At 46.5% G+C, this 15,925-nt stretch overlaps 1 long non-coding RNA gene across 1 annotated transcript in view; it reads left to right on the top strand.

Moving 5' to 3' along the window:
• The first annotated feature begins 2,624 nt into the window (after window positions 1-2,624).
• Window positions 2,625-15,925, top strand: part of LOC115089820 — a 32,132-nt gene continuing 18,831 nt past the window's right edge. The window contains exon 1 of the long non-coding RNA XR_003856244.1: window positions 2,625-2,721. This is a non-coding gene — a long non-coding RNA (uncharacterized LOC115089820). The remainder of the gene's footprint in view (window positions 2,722-15,925) is intronic.

Here is a 15,925-nt window from a genome sequence, read left to right as displayed (position 1 = left end):
GCTTTTATAACCAACTTTGTGTGGATGAGGAATGAATACTTTTATATGCAATGACAAATTACTGTACTTTTCAGAAAAGAGCTGTCTTGATTTACGAAGTTGCAATTTGATTTTAATAACAAAGACTTGTAAAATGCTAATATGTTGCAGCTTACTATAAAAAACAATAATGTGCTTACTGCTTTGGTAATATGGTATGGTATGAAACCTCATAGGTGGGTATTGACGCTAAGGAAGGGATCCTATATAATCAATTAGAGTTTTAAAATATATTGTTGGTTAAGTTAGGGCCATAAACTAGGAATTCTCATCTCAGATTTGGTTTACAGTTACCAAAATATTCATAGTAATTCGTGGACCACATTTATGCAGATATCTCTGATGTATAAACATTGTTTATATCATGATCAATGCCAGGCATGTTTGTGGTCCTTGAGGACTGGACTGAGAACTCCTGCAATAATTTTTGATTGCCACTTTTCTGAATTACTGAAAACAAGTAACATTAGATGTAGTTCCAAGGCAAAGGACTGTGCTATAATCTATTACAAGGAAAATCGCATGACCATGGCCTGAAATTTTGAAACAGATGTTGCTGTATTAAAAAAAACAAACAATGATTATGTTCTTAACACTCAAAATCCAGAAATCACTAAGCTAAATGAATGATTTACAGTTGAAAGAAGATGGGAAATACTGCAGCCCAGACTGACATCCAGAAATTAATCTGGTTTTATGAGTCTCATGTGCAAAATATTATTTCTTCCTGCTTAACATGTTCACTCCTTGAGGTCACTTGATAATGGAAAACTGAGTGTCTCAAAGGAAACACTGAATTACTTAAAGTCTCTTAATTTTATTTTTTTTTTAGTTTTGAGGCTGGACTGTCACTTAACATTCAGAAATATTCAACTCTTAATAGCATTATATCTGCTGTAAATGACCATTTGATAACTGAAGCATTTACACACAAATTTAGTTATCTACAGCATGTATGTAATTGCTGTGTTGTAGATGTTTTCCTTGTCTTAATTTTAATATTTTCCATATACTTTGTCACCTCCTCAGACCTAGTTAATATGGCTTTCCAGTAGTAATTATCTTATAGGAACTTGAGTTAAATATTACATTTTGGAAGTTGAAAATTTTTTCGTGAATCTAGATTTGGAAGGATAATTGTTTGTGGATTTAGAAGATAATAATAAACCTCTACATTTTAAAGAAAACAATTTTGTAAGTAAAATATTTCAAAATAAAAGTAAATGGAGGCCTTGGTATATTGCTGTAGATTACAGTTTAGACCTTTGAAGAGTAATGTGGTCAATATACTTGACATAGTTGATTTAGGGTAGTACAACAGTACAATATTTACTATCTTGAATATTTTCAATTTTAAGCATTCTTTTTGTATATTGTTGATATATTTTTAATTGTAGCATCTTTAATAATGGTACCATTTCACGCTAAATATCTTGTAAAGTTATCATGGTAATTCTTGTTCTGGATTTCCCTACATTCCTGCTGGAAAAAAAGTTTTACTTATGATTTTATTTAAGCCATTATCAGTTTTCGCCCAAGCTTAATTATAATTTTTAGGTCAGATTCTCTTAAAGTATGTATGTAACACAAGTAGTTTTATATAACATTAAATTCTAAACAAGAGGGTTTTTTTACATATATTATTTTGTTAATATGATACTCATTTTCTCTCTCCCCTCCCTTTCTTTTTTCCTGTAGTTCTGTCTCACTATCTAGCCCTCTCTCTATTCAATCCTTCTGACAATGCAGAACCCTCTCTGTAGAAAGAGAATATGATTTATCACATCTTCAGTAATCCAACACAGACTGTAGCACCTTTTAAAATAACTTGTCTCTGAGAAACAGTGGTTTCTGCCATTGAATTTTATTTTGACATAATTTGCACTTAAATTTGCAAAATGTTATAGTATTAAAGGATTTGCTATTTGAAAAACATTAGAAGGGTGCAAGATGATGATAAGTCTACCTCAGACAAGTCACGGGTGTGATATTTATAGACAAGGTAATTACATTTGTTAGACTCCCATTTCTCCAGAGATAAGTGTCATGAATATAGCTTATTTTCCCCTTCCTTTCAGCTGTTTTACTTTTGGAGCTGTCAGAGCTATAGGGAAAAGTGTATCCTTTTGCTAATCTTACTATGACATAATGAAATTATTTAAGTGCAGCTGTTTTTGAGAAAATCTTGGTACTTTTATGTTACATTCATGCTTCATTAGAGCAGAAATATATAACAAGAACAAGCATCAAAGCTGATTACTGCATAGGCTTTCCAGTGTTAGAATTGCTACAGCAACATGAACTGTTTATCGAAACCAACCAAATCAATCTGTATTCTGTTTCAATCTGTCCTTCTGTCTATCAGTCTATACACTGATTTGCCTGGCCATCTTTCCAGCTCTGTTTGTCTATATATAATTTCCATTTATTTATCTATCCCAAAATATCTCTCCTAAGTAAGTACACAACTAACTGCAGTCATACTGCATTTATCTCCCCCACACCCCTTTTTGTTTGTACTCTTACTAGGGTTAATGCAAATGTGGAACTTTGCCAAGAGTTGCTTTATATCTTTCTCCAGGTAATCTTCCAAGGAAATGCAAGCTGTGCAAGGCAAAAGTCTATACAGAATTACTACAGCAATCCAAGCAGAACTATTTTCAGACTGATTAAGCATTACAGGTACAGTAATCAATGCATTCATATATAATTAGTCATGTGTTAATTTTATTGGCATTCTGATTGCTTATATTGTACAGTACTGTATAGATAACAGATCCATTTATAATGCAGTTTAAATAACATTTCTGATCAACTGAATATGACTGAATATAACACATGCTATGATTGCAATGAGTGTATATTATTAAAAGGATGGTGTCTTGGAATCTTCACAATTCAAAATTCACCCATAGTGCTCCATACAATCACCTCTTTCCCCTATCCTTCATACAAGTTACATTTCAGACCTTTATTTTTATAAAATTGGAAACAGGCCTTATGCATACAGACCATCTAGGTAACAGACAATAAATTACCCAACCTATTTGAAAAATAGGTGTCTCTATTTAAGCATTTATACAATTCTCAACCTCATGCTTGTTACAAAATTAGTTCACTTATTACTTTTAGCTACAGACATAGCTACAGACATAAATTAAGGGAAAACAAACCATGCATATGAATATATTTGGAACATTTTCCAGCTATTGCCCTATTGAAAATGGCCTCACCATTATCAGGTCAAGGTCATTTTCAATAGGGTTGACTCCAGGACCCTGGTTGACCTTCCCACAAATTTCATCCTAATTGGTTCACTGGCATGCAAATAATTGTGCCTCTGGATGGATAGATTTAATCACCACATAAGCACTTCCTCTGCACTCAGGCAGGCCAATCCCCACAAGTGGGTTATTCACCTCTACCAACAGATAGCGACAGAGTAAAAGCTGATGTCACGGATATATAGCTCTGCCTTGACATCAGCCTGCCAGTATTCTCCGTCTCCAGCAGATGGTGGACATACATTTCCCTACTGGGGATTGCTTGTAGTAAAAAAGATGAAGATTGAGAAAAAAGAAGTTTATTGCATTGGGTCCCTCCCTCAGTTGAGTGCCTGGCAGTCATTTTGGGCATGGGTCTAAAAAAAAGAAAAAAGGGGTGAAGTGATTGAAGGATGAGGGAGGCTCAACGGGTGAAAGGCTTTTATCCTCCCCCCTGTGGCTGGAGACCCGGTCATATTCTCAGCCAGGGTGGATGGCTGAGCTTAGGTGGTAAAAAAAAGAAGAAGGATAGAGAGTAGGGAGGTTTTATTTCCCCTAATCCTTCCTTACTGGATTTTTCTCCCTCAGTTTGAGTGTTCTGCATGAGTGGTCAGCATCTTTTCTTTTTTCTCTCTCATTTCTCTGGGGAGTTTAGTGAGGTGCGGTGATGGCGCAGGCACAGCGGGTTGAGTAGCCTCTGGCTAGGTCCTGCTCCCAGACTTGCTTCTTTGAGCTGTGTGGTAGGCCATGTTGGCATTTTTGTATGCTTGTTTGTGCATATGCTTGCCACACAGTGGTGTGGTGATATAGATGCGTACGTGCTTGCCTACTTGTGTGCACAAGGCTGAGTCCTATATTTGCAGGGCGCCTATTTGGGACTTAGTACTGACTTGAGTGCATACTGAGTACTGACCTGAGTGCGTACTGAGCACCTACTTAAGTGTGTACTGACTAGAGATGTGCATCGTTATTTGTGTTCGTGTCGTTCTTCGTTTTTCGGCTGCCATGGAAAATGTCGTCTTTTTTCGGTTCGGGTCTTTTTTTTCGCGAAAAATCGATTTTTAGTTAGTGCGCGCTAACTCCTGTTAGCGTGCACTAACAAAAACCGTTAGATTTTGTTTCTTTTTGTTACTTTTTGTTAGTGCAAGCTAACAGGAGTTAGCGCGCACTAACGGGGAGTTAGTGCGCACTGACTCCCGTTAGTGTGCACTAATCAGAAAAATGAATTTTTGCGAAAAAAAAGGAAAATCCTGATTTTTTTCGGGCTCCCTGAAACATGCTGAATTGGACAATTTCGTTGCAATTTTCCAATTCGGCAAAAACGAATGCACATCTCTAGTACTGACTGCCAGATTAAGCACATACTGAGCGTCTCCTTAAGCATGTATTGAATGCCGACTTAAGTGCATACTGAACACCGACTCACACATAGACTCCTTCTTGAGTGTGAATTTACTGGGAGTGTGAGTGCATTTTTTATTTGGGCACACAAGAAAAGCGAGGCGGTATGGTGCCAGTGACAGAGAAATCTAACGTCTAGTGATTTGTGCTGCTTGCCATATAAGGGCAATACAGCTTAGGATTTCTGCAAGTCTATGCTAGTGCTGCCTGGATGCTGGGCCATCTCCTTGGTCAGGGGGGATTGGAGCTGAAGGCGGCTCATTGAAGAATTTCCCTTCTTCAGTTGGTTCCAGAGACCTCGAACATTTCTGCAGGGGCACCCAGCAGAGACAGCAATACTTTCCATGCAGGGTCGCCTACTCAGGGTTCCCAGTTATTTGTCACCATGTGCAAGCACCGCGGAACAGGGGTCCGTGATGATATGCAGGAGGATGTGGTTACAGATGATTCTGATGAGGATTTGGGGGTTTTTTTCTGGATGAGGGGGAAATTCCTCCAGATTTAGAGCCACATAGTTATCTGCTCCGTTTCTTTTCAAAGTGTTGAATTACCGAGTCTGTTATCTCTGAAGCCGCTTGATGTGGCTGGGTGCGCAAAAGACAGATCTCTTTTTGGTCACCCTACACAAGCATTATGTCATTATGTTTCTTTCCCCTCCTGGATACAATTCAAGAGTTGATTGCCCTTGTATGGAATGCTCCAGAAGCAAACCTTAAAGGGGTGTGTGCTTTGGCAGCTCTGTCCCCCTTGGAACCGGTAACAAGTTATGTTTTCTGAAGGTGGAAGCACTGGAGCGTTCTATGTCTAAGCAGACCACCATTCCAGTAGAACCAAGAGACCTCAGGTGTCAGAGCAAATGGATACAGTCATTGTATGGTCAGAGCAACATCTTCTGGACTGATTCGCCTCCCACATTGCTGCAAAGGGCAATGTAAGGCCATGTTTTTCAGCAGTCGGGCCTTGGACCCTGGAGAGTGGGAGTTGTCAAATGAAGCCTTTCCATTCATGGTGGTGTGCTGGGGTCGCCCATTTCTGGATTTGCTGGCAACTTCAGCCAACGCAAAGTTCCATGGTTCTTCAGTTGCAGACAGGATTCAAAAGCTCTGCATATTGATGTTCTCGTTCCAGCAGAGCCATGGGGTGGGGGTGGGGGGGCTATATGCCTTCCTGCCATGGCCACTATTAGGTAGGGTTGTTCGAAAGATCATAAGCCAGACCAAAACCATGATTCTGGTGGCTCTGGATTAGTCCAGAGGCCATGGTATGCCGGATTGTGGCGACTGCTGGTAGGCAGTCCTCTCAAACGGCCGACCTGGATGGATCTGTTGTGGTAGGGTCCCATTCTAGTTGACGATCTATTTTGCCCTTTGATTGTTGTAGTTATTCCACCTTGCTCTGGGCTGGAACATTTTCTATGCCTTTGGCTTATGTTAGAGTTTGGGAGTGTTTTCAAGGCCTGGTGTGAAGAGCAAAGTCCTCAGCCTATCAAAATGGAAATTCCATTAATTTTGGAAGTTTCACGTGGCAGCTCTCATCTCTTCTAGGGGGCGAGTTGATGGAGGGTCTTAGTCTTCCCCTCCGGATGTGTCTCAGTTCTTGAAGGGAGTTAAGAATCTTTGTCCTCCCCTGGTGGTCCTTGTGGAATCTTAATCTGGTTCTGGATTCTTGGCGGGTTCTTCTTTTCAACCACTACATAGCCTCTCCTTGAAGCTAATTCTCTCAGAGATAGTTTTTTCTACGTATGACTCCGGGAATGGTGCAGCTGCTGGACAGGAATAGAGATGAGAGTGAATATTGCCTCTTGTGTGCCTTGGATGTCAAGTGGCATCTGAGGTGATGGTTGGAGGCTTCTAAGCTTGTCAGGAAGTCTGCTCGATTGTTCCTGCTCCATGGTGGAGGTACACAAGGGGAACCGACAACGCGAGCAACTATAGCCCGTTGGAAAAAGGATATTATCACGGCCTCCTGTATGGATTACAAGATTCCTTTTTCTAAGCGACTTAGAGTGTATTCCATTAGAGCCCAGGTGGTATTGTGGGTGAAGCCTTGGTTATCATCTCCGGCTGAGTTTACCAGGGTACCAATTTCGTCTTCCTTGCATACCAGGTTTTACCGCTTGGATGTTAGGACTCTGAAGCGCAAAGTCGTCACATGGGCGGGGTTGACTGCAGGCAGCCTCCCATCCTGTTTGGGAGTTGCTTTGGAACATTCCACTTGTGGGAATTGGCCTGCCTGAATGCAAAGGAAGGAGAAATTACTGCTTACTTGATCATTTTCTTTCCTCTAATGAAGGCAAGCCAATCCCCATCTTGCCCTTAGCTGCTGATTTTTTGCCTTTGGTTTGCTTTTTAGGTGTGGGCATTGCAGAGTAGTAAGTATTTTAACCGGTCCCTCAGTTTAGTGAACGTTAATTCTTTGGTCTGCATGCAATGTTCTCTATTGGTTGGAAGCATGATGTTGATTGTTAATAATCATTTTAAAGTATAATCATTGTCCACAGTTTGGCTTTTCTAGAGAATACTGGTGGGTTGACGATGGGGCAGGGCTATATATCTGTGATATCAACTTTTACTCTGTCTCCATCTGCTGGTAGAGGTGCATAACCCACTTGTGGGGATTGGCCTGCCTTCATTAGAGGAAAGAAAATTATCAGATGAGTAGTAATTTCTCCTTTTGATACTTGCATTCAAAAGCACCAAAATGTTTAAAAACTTCATCAGTATTCAGAGTAGTTGATAAAAGTAATGACTCAGGAAACAGAGTGTACACAATGCAAAATTTGACTTGGGATCATTTTTGTCATACTAATAACAGCTTGTCCTTCGAATGTATCAACTGTGTTTAAAACAAACAGAAGTTATATGTATATCTGAAATTGGGAAGTACCAATATGAATATGAGTTTTAAATTATCTGCGTATAAGGAGAGCAGTGATTGTTAGGGATGTAAATTGGTACCGGACTCGTTTCCGGTATCGTGTTCGGGTAAAAACTGCGGGAAATCTTCGTTCCCGTGATTCTTACCCGTTTTAATCGGCTGTGTCGTGCCGAAAAAAAACCCCACCCGACCCTTTAAATTTAATTCTTTCGCATCCCCCACCCTCCTGACCCCCCCCACCCAAATTTTTAAAATACCTGGTGGTCCAGCGGGGGTCCCGGGAGCGATCTCCCGCTCTTGGGCCGTCGGCTGCCACTAATCAAAATGGCGCCAATGGCCCTTTGCCCTTAGCATGTGACAGGGTATCCGTGCCATTGGCCGGCCCCTGTCACATGGTAGGAGCAATGGATGGCCCGCTAAGGGCAAAGGGCCATTGGCGCCATTTTGATTAGTGGCAGCCGACGGCCTGAGAGCGGGAGATCGCTCCCGGGACCCACACTGGACCACCAGGTACTCTAAAAATTTTGGGGGGGTCGGGAGGGTGGGGGATGCGAAAGAATTAAATTTAAAGGGTCAGGGTGGGTTTGGGGTTTATTTTTAAGTGCCCTTTCTTCCCGCCCCCCCCCAAAATGATAAGAGAACCCCACAAAAATTTTTGTGGGGTTTTCCTATTGGGTTCGGGGGCCCCCCAAATTTTGACAAGTTTGAAAATATCTTCCAATATTTTCAATCATCAGAAAAACGATTCACATCCCTAGTGATTGTGACTAATGTACATTAAAATCTGAAATTAAATTGAAGGTAGATAATAATGTGTTGGTTATTGAAAAAACAGAAATAATTTAGTCAAATTTATTTATTGACCTAGACAGGTACATTGAAATCTTAGACTTGCTACATAGACAACCTATCTGATAACAAGTAGTTTTAAAAATCTTTTAATGCTTTTCTCCCTTCAAACTCAAGCTTGATTTGGAGAATTGTAAAAATGTTGATTGCTGCAGGTACAGATTGGACTTCTGAGAAAACAGCTTCTGACTGTAAAACAATTTGGGTGATTCACTGCCTTTGACTATAGCTTTAGGTTCTATGGAAATAAAGGCTTAAAAAGTTGATGTATGTCTAAACTTTTGTACATTCAAGGAACATTCTGCATGAATTTCTGTATGCATTCCTGTAGTACATTTATCCAAAGTGCGATAAAGTATCTAATTACTCCTGAGGGAATTTTGCGCAAAAAAACTTTAAATTCTGCAAAATTCTGCAAAATGTTGAGATTACTTACCTGATAATCTCCTTTTCTTTAGTGTAGACAGATGGACTCAGAACAAATGGGTATAGTGTGCTCGTGCTAGCAGTTGGAGACGGATCTGACGTCAGCACGGGTACATATACCCCCACAGGAAGTGTGACAACTCAGTAATCTTCCTTGCAAAAGCTGTTATGGATGTATGTGTACTGACGATCAATGAATTAGTGAAACAGGATTCCTGACCGATTGATAGGAGCTGGAGACCACCAGCATTCACAACCGGAAGGCGTCGACACCTGGTAAAGGGGACGCTCTTATGTAAGAAAATGACATGGCCTACCTGGAATCGGTGAAACCCATGTATACCGGCAGCCAGGCGGGATGCTGAGTCCATCTGTCTACACTAAGGAAAAGGAGATTATCAGGTAAGTAATCTCAACATTTCCTAGCGTGTAGCCAGATGGACTCAGAACAAATGGGATGTACAAAAGCTTTACTCCCAGCCTGGGCGGGAGGCTGCCTGAGGACCGCGTAGGACCGCCCTCACAAATGCTGTGTCCTCCCTGGCCTGAACATCCAGACGGTAGTTCCTGGAGAAAGTATGGAGGGAGGACCATGTCGCCGCTTTACATATTTCTGCAGGCAACAGCATCCTGGATTCTGCCCAAGATGCTGCTTGGGCTCTGGTAGAATGAGCCTTGACTTGTAGAGGCGGTGACTTCCCGGCCTCTACGTAAGCCGCTCTGATAACTTCTTTAATCCAGCGGGCGATGGTGGGCCGAGAGGCCGCTTCTCCTTGTTTCTTCCCGCTGTGCAGGACGAACAGATGGTCCGTTTTTCGTACTTCTTCTGTCATTTCCAGATATCTGGGCAGCAATCTGCCGATGTCGAGATGGCGTAGTAAACGCCCTTCTTCTGATTTCTTCAAACCCGCCGTGGTAGGCAAGGATATGGTTTGGTTGAGGTGAAATTGTGAAACTACTTTAGGTAGAAAGGAGGGAACCGTGCGAAGATGGATAGCCTCAGGAGTGATTCTGAGAAAGGGATCACGGCAGGACAGCGCTTGTAGCTCTGAGATGCGGCATGCTGAACACACTGCCAGCAGAAACACCATCTTCAAAGTTAGAGAACGGAGAGACAGGCCCCAAAGGGGTCTGAAGGTGGATCCCGCGAGGAAATCCAAAACTAGGTTGAGGTTCCACAGGGGCACTGGCCACTTCAGTGGCGGACGAATGTGCTTGACTCCTTTCAGGAAGCGAGAAACATCTGGATGCGTGGCAATGGACTTGCCATCCCTCCTGGGACCGTAGCAGGACAGCGCAGCCACCTGAACCTTGATGGAGCTTAGGGAGAGACCCTTCTGAAGCCCATCCTGCAGAAAATCCAAAACAATAGGGGTAGTGGTCGCATGTGGATTGGTGCCATGAGTATCGCACCAGGCTTCAAATACTCTCCAGATCCTTACGTAGGTGAGGGATGTGGAAAACTTGCGAGCTCGGAGGAGAGTATCTATCACCGGCTCCGAGTAACCTCTTTTCCTCAGCCTAGCCCTCTCAATGGCCAGACCGTAAGAGAGAATTGAGCCGGATCCTCGTGGAGGATGGGACCTTGACGTAGCAGGTCCCTGAGAGGAGGCAGGGGAAGGGGTTCCCCGCCAGTAGTCTTCTCATGTCCGCGTACCAGGGTCTTCTTGGCCAGTCTGGTGCCACTAGAAGAACTAGGCCCCGGTGCTTCTGAATCTTGTGGATAAGGGCGCCCAGCAGAGGCCACGGAGGAAAAGCGTATAGCAGAGTCCCTGGAGGCCATGGCTGAACCAGGGCGTCGATCCCGTGAGAGAACGGATCTCGCTTGCGGCTGAAGTATCTGGGTACTTGAGCATTGGACCTGTCCGCTAGTAAGTCCATGTCCGGAATCCCCCACTGATCCACAATCATCTGGAAGGCTGTGGGGGACAGCTGCCATTCCCCCGGATTTAGGCTTTCTCTGCTGAGGAAGTCTGCCATGGTGTTGTCCTTCCCGGCAATGTGGACGGTGGAGATGTCCTGAAGATTCGCCTCTGCCCAAGCCATCAGCGGGGCTATCTCTAGGGATACCTGTCGGCTTCTGGTTCCGCCCTGACGGTTGATGTATGCCACCATGGTGGCGTTGTCGGACATCACTCTGACTGCCCTGTTCCGCAGTCTGTGAGTAAGTGGCAGGCAGGCCAACCGGACTGCCCGTGCCTCTAGACGGTTGATGTTCCACCCTGACTCTTCTCTGTCCCACCGCCCTTGTGCGGTGAGTTCTTCGCAGTGTGCTCCCCATCCGCTCAGGCTGGCATCTGTGGTGAGCAGAATCCACGTGGGGGAGGACATCCTCGACCCCCTGCCCGTGTGGTTGGACTGCAACCACCACCGTAACTGGGTCCGCACTCTGGCTGGCAGAGGTAGATGCACGGAATAATTCCGGAAGCGAGGGCTCCAGCGAGAGAGCAGGGAGCGTTGTAGAGGTCTCGTATGGGCCCTTGCCCAGGGTACCACTTCCAGGGTGGATGCCATGAGGCTGAGAACCTGCAGATAGTCCCAAGTTATGGGCCGGCTGGCTCCCATCAAGGACTGGAGACGCATCTGAAGTTTTAACCTTCTCTTGGTAGTGAGACTGACTTTGTCTGCCTGGGTGTCGAACTGGACTCCTAGGTATTCCAGTGATTGGGAAGGCTGTAGGCAACTCTTGTTGAGGTTGACTACCCATCCCAGGCTTTCCAGAAGGGCGATCACTCTGTTGGTTGCCCGATGGCTCTCCTCTCGTGATTTCGCCCTGATCAGCCAATCATCTAGGTAGGGATGGACAAGGATTCCTTCCCGTCTGAGCGCCGCTGCTACCACTACGACCACCTTGGTGAAGGTCCGCGGCGCCGTGGCTAACCCCAAGGGCAGAGCCCGGAATTGGAAGTGTTGTCCCAGAACCTTGAAGCGTAGGTAGCGCTGATGATCCGCATGGATCGGGATATGCAGGTAGGCTTCTGACAAGTCTAAGGCCATGAGGAATTCTCCTGGCTGTACTGCGGTCTTGACTGAGCGCAGAGTTTCCATGCGAAACCTCGGGATCCTTAAGTATCGATTGACTGACTTGAGGTCCAGTACGGGCCGGAAAGTGCCCTCTTTCTTGGGTACCATGAAATAAATGGAATAGTGCCCAGAATCCATTTCCCATGCAGGTACTGGGATTATGGCTTTCAAGGACAGGAGCCTCGCCAGGGTGGCTTCCAATGCCGCCTTCTTGTGTAATGGACACGAAGATTCCACAAACCTGTCCGGAGGGAGGTGATGGAAGTCCAGATAATACCCCTCTCGGATGATGGCGAGGACCCACTGGTCCGACGTAATCTCAACCCATCTGGGGTAGAAGAGGGTTAACCTGCCCCCTATGGCTCCGTCCCCCAGATGGATCGGCTGATTCTCATTGGGAGGCGTGGCCAGGCCGTGAACCCGAGCCGGCTCCCCTCTTATGCTGCTTGGTCCGAAAGGACTGGTTCCTGGCCTGACGACGAGGTGCCTGGTAGCGACTCCTATAGGGAGTGAAGCGCTGGGAGCTTCTACCTCTGGAGGATGAGACCCCCTTTGCTGTTGTACGGACTAGGTCGGATGCGGCATCCGTGAGGAACGAGAGAGCTGACTCCATGTCTGCTGCCGGAGCATTGTTCCTGACCTGTGACAAACAGCAGCAGGTTGCGATCTGCAAAGATAGAGCTGCCACCTCAAAGGTCTGTTTCAGGATGGCGTCCAGTCACCGGTCATGAGGCTCCTTGAGGGCCGCCCCCCTTCAACTGGAATGGTAGTGCGCTTGACCACAGCGCTAACCAAGGCGTCCACCTGAGGGCATGCCAGCATCTCCTTGATTGCCGGTTCCAGGGGGTACATGCCCGTCAGGGCCCGACCCCCCTTTGAATGAGGCCGCTGGTGCAGCCCATTCCAAATCTATCAGTTGCTGTGCTGCTTGCAAGAAGGGAAAATAGCGGGCTGTAGGACGAAGACCTTCCAGCAGAGGTTCTGCGTAGAGGGCACCGTAGTGCTGAGACCTGTAATAGCCAACTCCGCCAGGCACTGAGATACCAGGTCAGGGAGATCTTCCTTGGGAAAGAACCGCCTCATGGTTCGATATGGCTCAATCCCCGAGGGAAGTTCCCCCTCCTCAGGGGGTTCGGACTCGTCCTCCAAGACATCAGGGTCCGCCTGAACCGGAGTGCTCGGAGGCGGGTGCCCACGATAAGGGCGCGAAGGTCCAGGGGCAGGATCAGCTGGAGCGGCAGCAGGGCCTGGGCGGGAAGCTGATTGCATCTGTACAAAGGCATGGATCCCCTTAAAGAGATCCACCCAGGAAATGGAAGCGGTCTCTAGTCGTCGGGGTACCAGGTCCCTCGGGATCCCAGGTTGGTCGAGACTGCCCGCTAGATCCGGGGTGGCCCCTGGGGAACTGCCAGCAAACCTCGGTTGAGACTGGTCCTGGTCCGAGGCTCCCACTGCCTCCTCACATTGGGCACAAAGGGAGTCTGGCTCTTCGCTGTGCGTGGCTCTAAGCTGGCATGCTGAGCAGAGGCCGAGAGCTTTTATGCCAGAATCAGGAGGCGCCGCCGCAGGAGACGCTGGGGCGTTCGAATGTTCCATCGCGGCTTGCGAATGTAGCGCTGAATACAATATGCGCTCAATAATATGCGGCAGCAATATGCACGTAATACAACAGGCGCTCAATAATACGCGGCAGCAATATGCGCTTAATACAACAAGCGCTCAATAATATGTGGCAGCAATATGCGCTTAATACAACAGGCGCTCAATAATATGTGGCAGCAATATGCGCGTAATACAACAGGCGCTCAATAATACGTGGCAGCAATATACGCTCAATACAATATGCGCTCAATAATATGCGGTCAGCAATATACGCTCAATGATATCCAATATGCGCTCATTAGTATGTGGTCAGCAATATACGCTCAATAATATCCAATATGCGCTCATTAGTATGCGGTCAGCAATATACGCTCAATGATATACAATATGCGCTGAATCATATACAGGTGCCTATCATGGGCGCTGAATACCTGACCAAGGGCGACAAAATGGCGACCTCCACGGTGTGCCGCCTGCAGGCAACGCCGCCGATCCTCGTACCTCGGAGACCAAAAGCAAGAGATGTACGCCTTACCTGATCCTCGGCGCTTCCCGGTTGGAACCCGAGCGGTCTCCGGCTGCGGGGGGAGAGGGGAAATACCTTCACCGCCACGCTTGAGGAAATGCACCCGCTGCCTCTAGGTTCACGCCGGGACCAAGGCGCCTCTCAGCCCAACCCGAGCCCTTCTCGCTCGGGGGCTAGATCCCTGCCGCGATTCGGCCACCGGACCGAGGCCTAGACCTCCGAGGGATCGCGGAAATCACCCCGGGAAACTCAACTGGGGGAGGGACCCGAGGGTATCACCGCAGGAGTGCGGGGCTCGATGTTCCTGTAGAAATTTAGTAAGTAGAATATAGAAAGTAGTATTGGAAAACACGCTCTGCGAGCGTGCAGGCTCTCCAAACTGCTTTGGAGACGGAAATTACTGAGTTGCTACACTTCCTGTGGGGGTATATGTACCCGTGCTGACGTCAGATCCGTCTCCAACTGCTAGCACGAGCACACTATACCCATTTGTTCTGAGTCCATCTGGCTACACGCTAGGAAATTGTGTTATTCAAAATAACACAATTTACCTGACAGTCTTTAAGTACCGTATTTTTCGCTCCATAAGACGCACTTTTTTCCCCCCAAAAGTGGGGGGGGGGGGGGGGGGAATGTATGTGCGTCTTATGGAGCGAATATTAAAAAAAAAATAAAATCTAACAAACCCCCCCACCCTCCTGACTCCCCCAAGACCTGCCAACTTAATTTACTACAACCCCCCACCCTCCTGACCCCCCCAAGACCTGCCGACTTAATTTACTACAACCCCCCACCCTCCTGACCCCCCCAAGACCTTCCAAACATCCCTGGTGGTCCAGCGGGGGTCCGGGAACGATCTCCTGGGCGTGGGCCGTCGGCTGCCAGTAAACAAAATGGCGCCGACGGCCCTTTGCCCTCACTATGTCACTGGGACCGACCGCTGCTATTGGTCGGTCTCAGTGACATAGTGAGGGCAAAGGGCCATCGGCGCCATTTTGTTTACTGGCAGCCGACGGCCGAAGCCTAGGAGATCGTTCCCGGACCGCTCCTGGACCCCAGCTGGACTACCAGGGACGTTTGGCAGGTCTTGGGGGGGGGTCAGGAGGGGGGGGTTGTAGTAAATTAAGTCGGCAGGTCTTGGGGGAGTCAGGAGGGTGGGGGGTTTGTAGTAAATTAAGTCGGCAGGTCTTGGGGGGGGTCAGGAGGGTGGGGGGTTGCAGTAAATTAAGTCGGCAGGTCTTGGGGGGGTCAGGAGGGTGGGGGGTTGTAGTAAATTAAGTCGGCAGGTCTTGGGGGGGTCAGGAGGGTGGGGGGTTGTAGTAAATTAAGTCGGCAGGTCTTGGGGGGGTCAGGAGGGTGGGGGGTTGTAGTAAATTAAGTCGGCAGGTCTTGGGGGGTCAGGAGGGTGGGGGGTTGTAGTAAATTAAGTCGGCAGGTCTTGGGGGGGGGTCAGGAGGGTGGGGGTTGTAGTAAATTAAGTCGGCAGGTCTTGGGGGGGTCAGGAGGGTGGGGGTTGTTAATTTAAAGGGTTGGGATGGGGGTTTTTTTTGGGGGGGAGGGGTTCCCAGAGAAAGAAAAGTTTTCTGATCTGGGGAGTGGACCGAAATGGCCCTCCCCAGACCCGAAAACAAAATGGGGAGAAAAAAAACAAACTATGCACTCCCCTAATTTGCTCCATAAGACGCCCAGACGCAGAGCCGGTTTAGCACAAATTTTTTTTTTTTATTTTCCCCCTCTGAATCCTAGGTGCGTCTTATAGTCAGGTGCGTCTTATGGAGCGAAAAATACGGTAATTACATTTTAAATTAATACAGAAAAAAAGTTATTACTTAAAGATGAAGAATTTTAAATATTTTGAGCAGATTTTCCCTAGAAATTCACTATAAGAGTGTCTCTTCCACTCACTTTCCCTACTCCC

The sequence above is a fragment of the Rhinatrema bivittatum genome, chromosome 4 (assembly GCF_901001135.1).
Source record: "Rhinatrema bivittatum chromosome 4, aRhiBiv1.1, whole genome shotgun sequence".
Taxonomy (NCBI): Eukaryota; Metazoa; Chordata; class Amphibia; order Gymnophiona; family Rhinatrematidae; genus Rhinatrema; species Rhinatrema bivittatum.
Note: the sequence above shows the minus strand (reverse complement) of the source record. Positions and strands in the feature narration are given on the sequence as shown.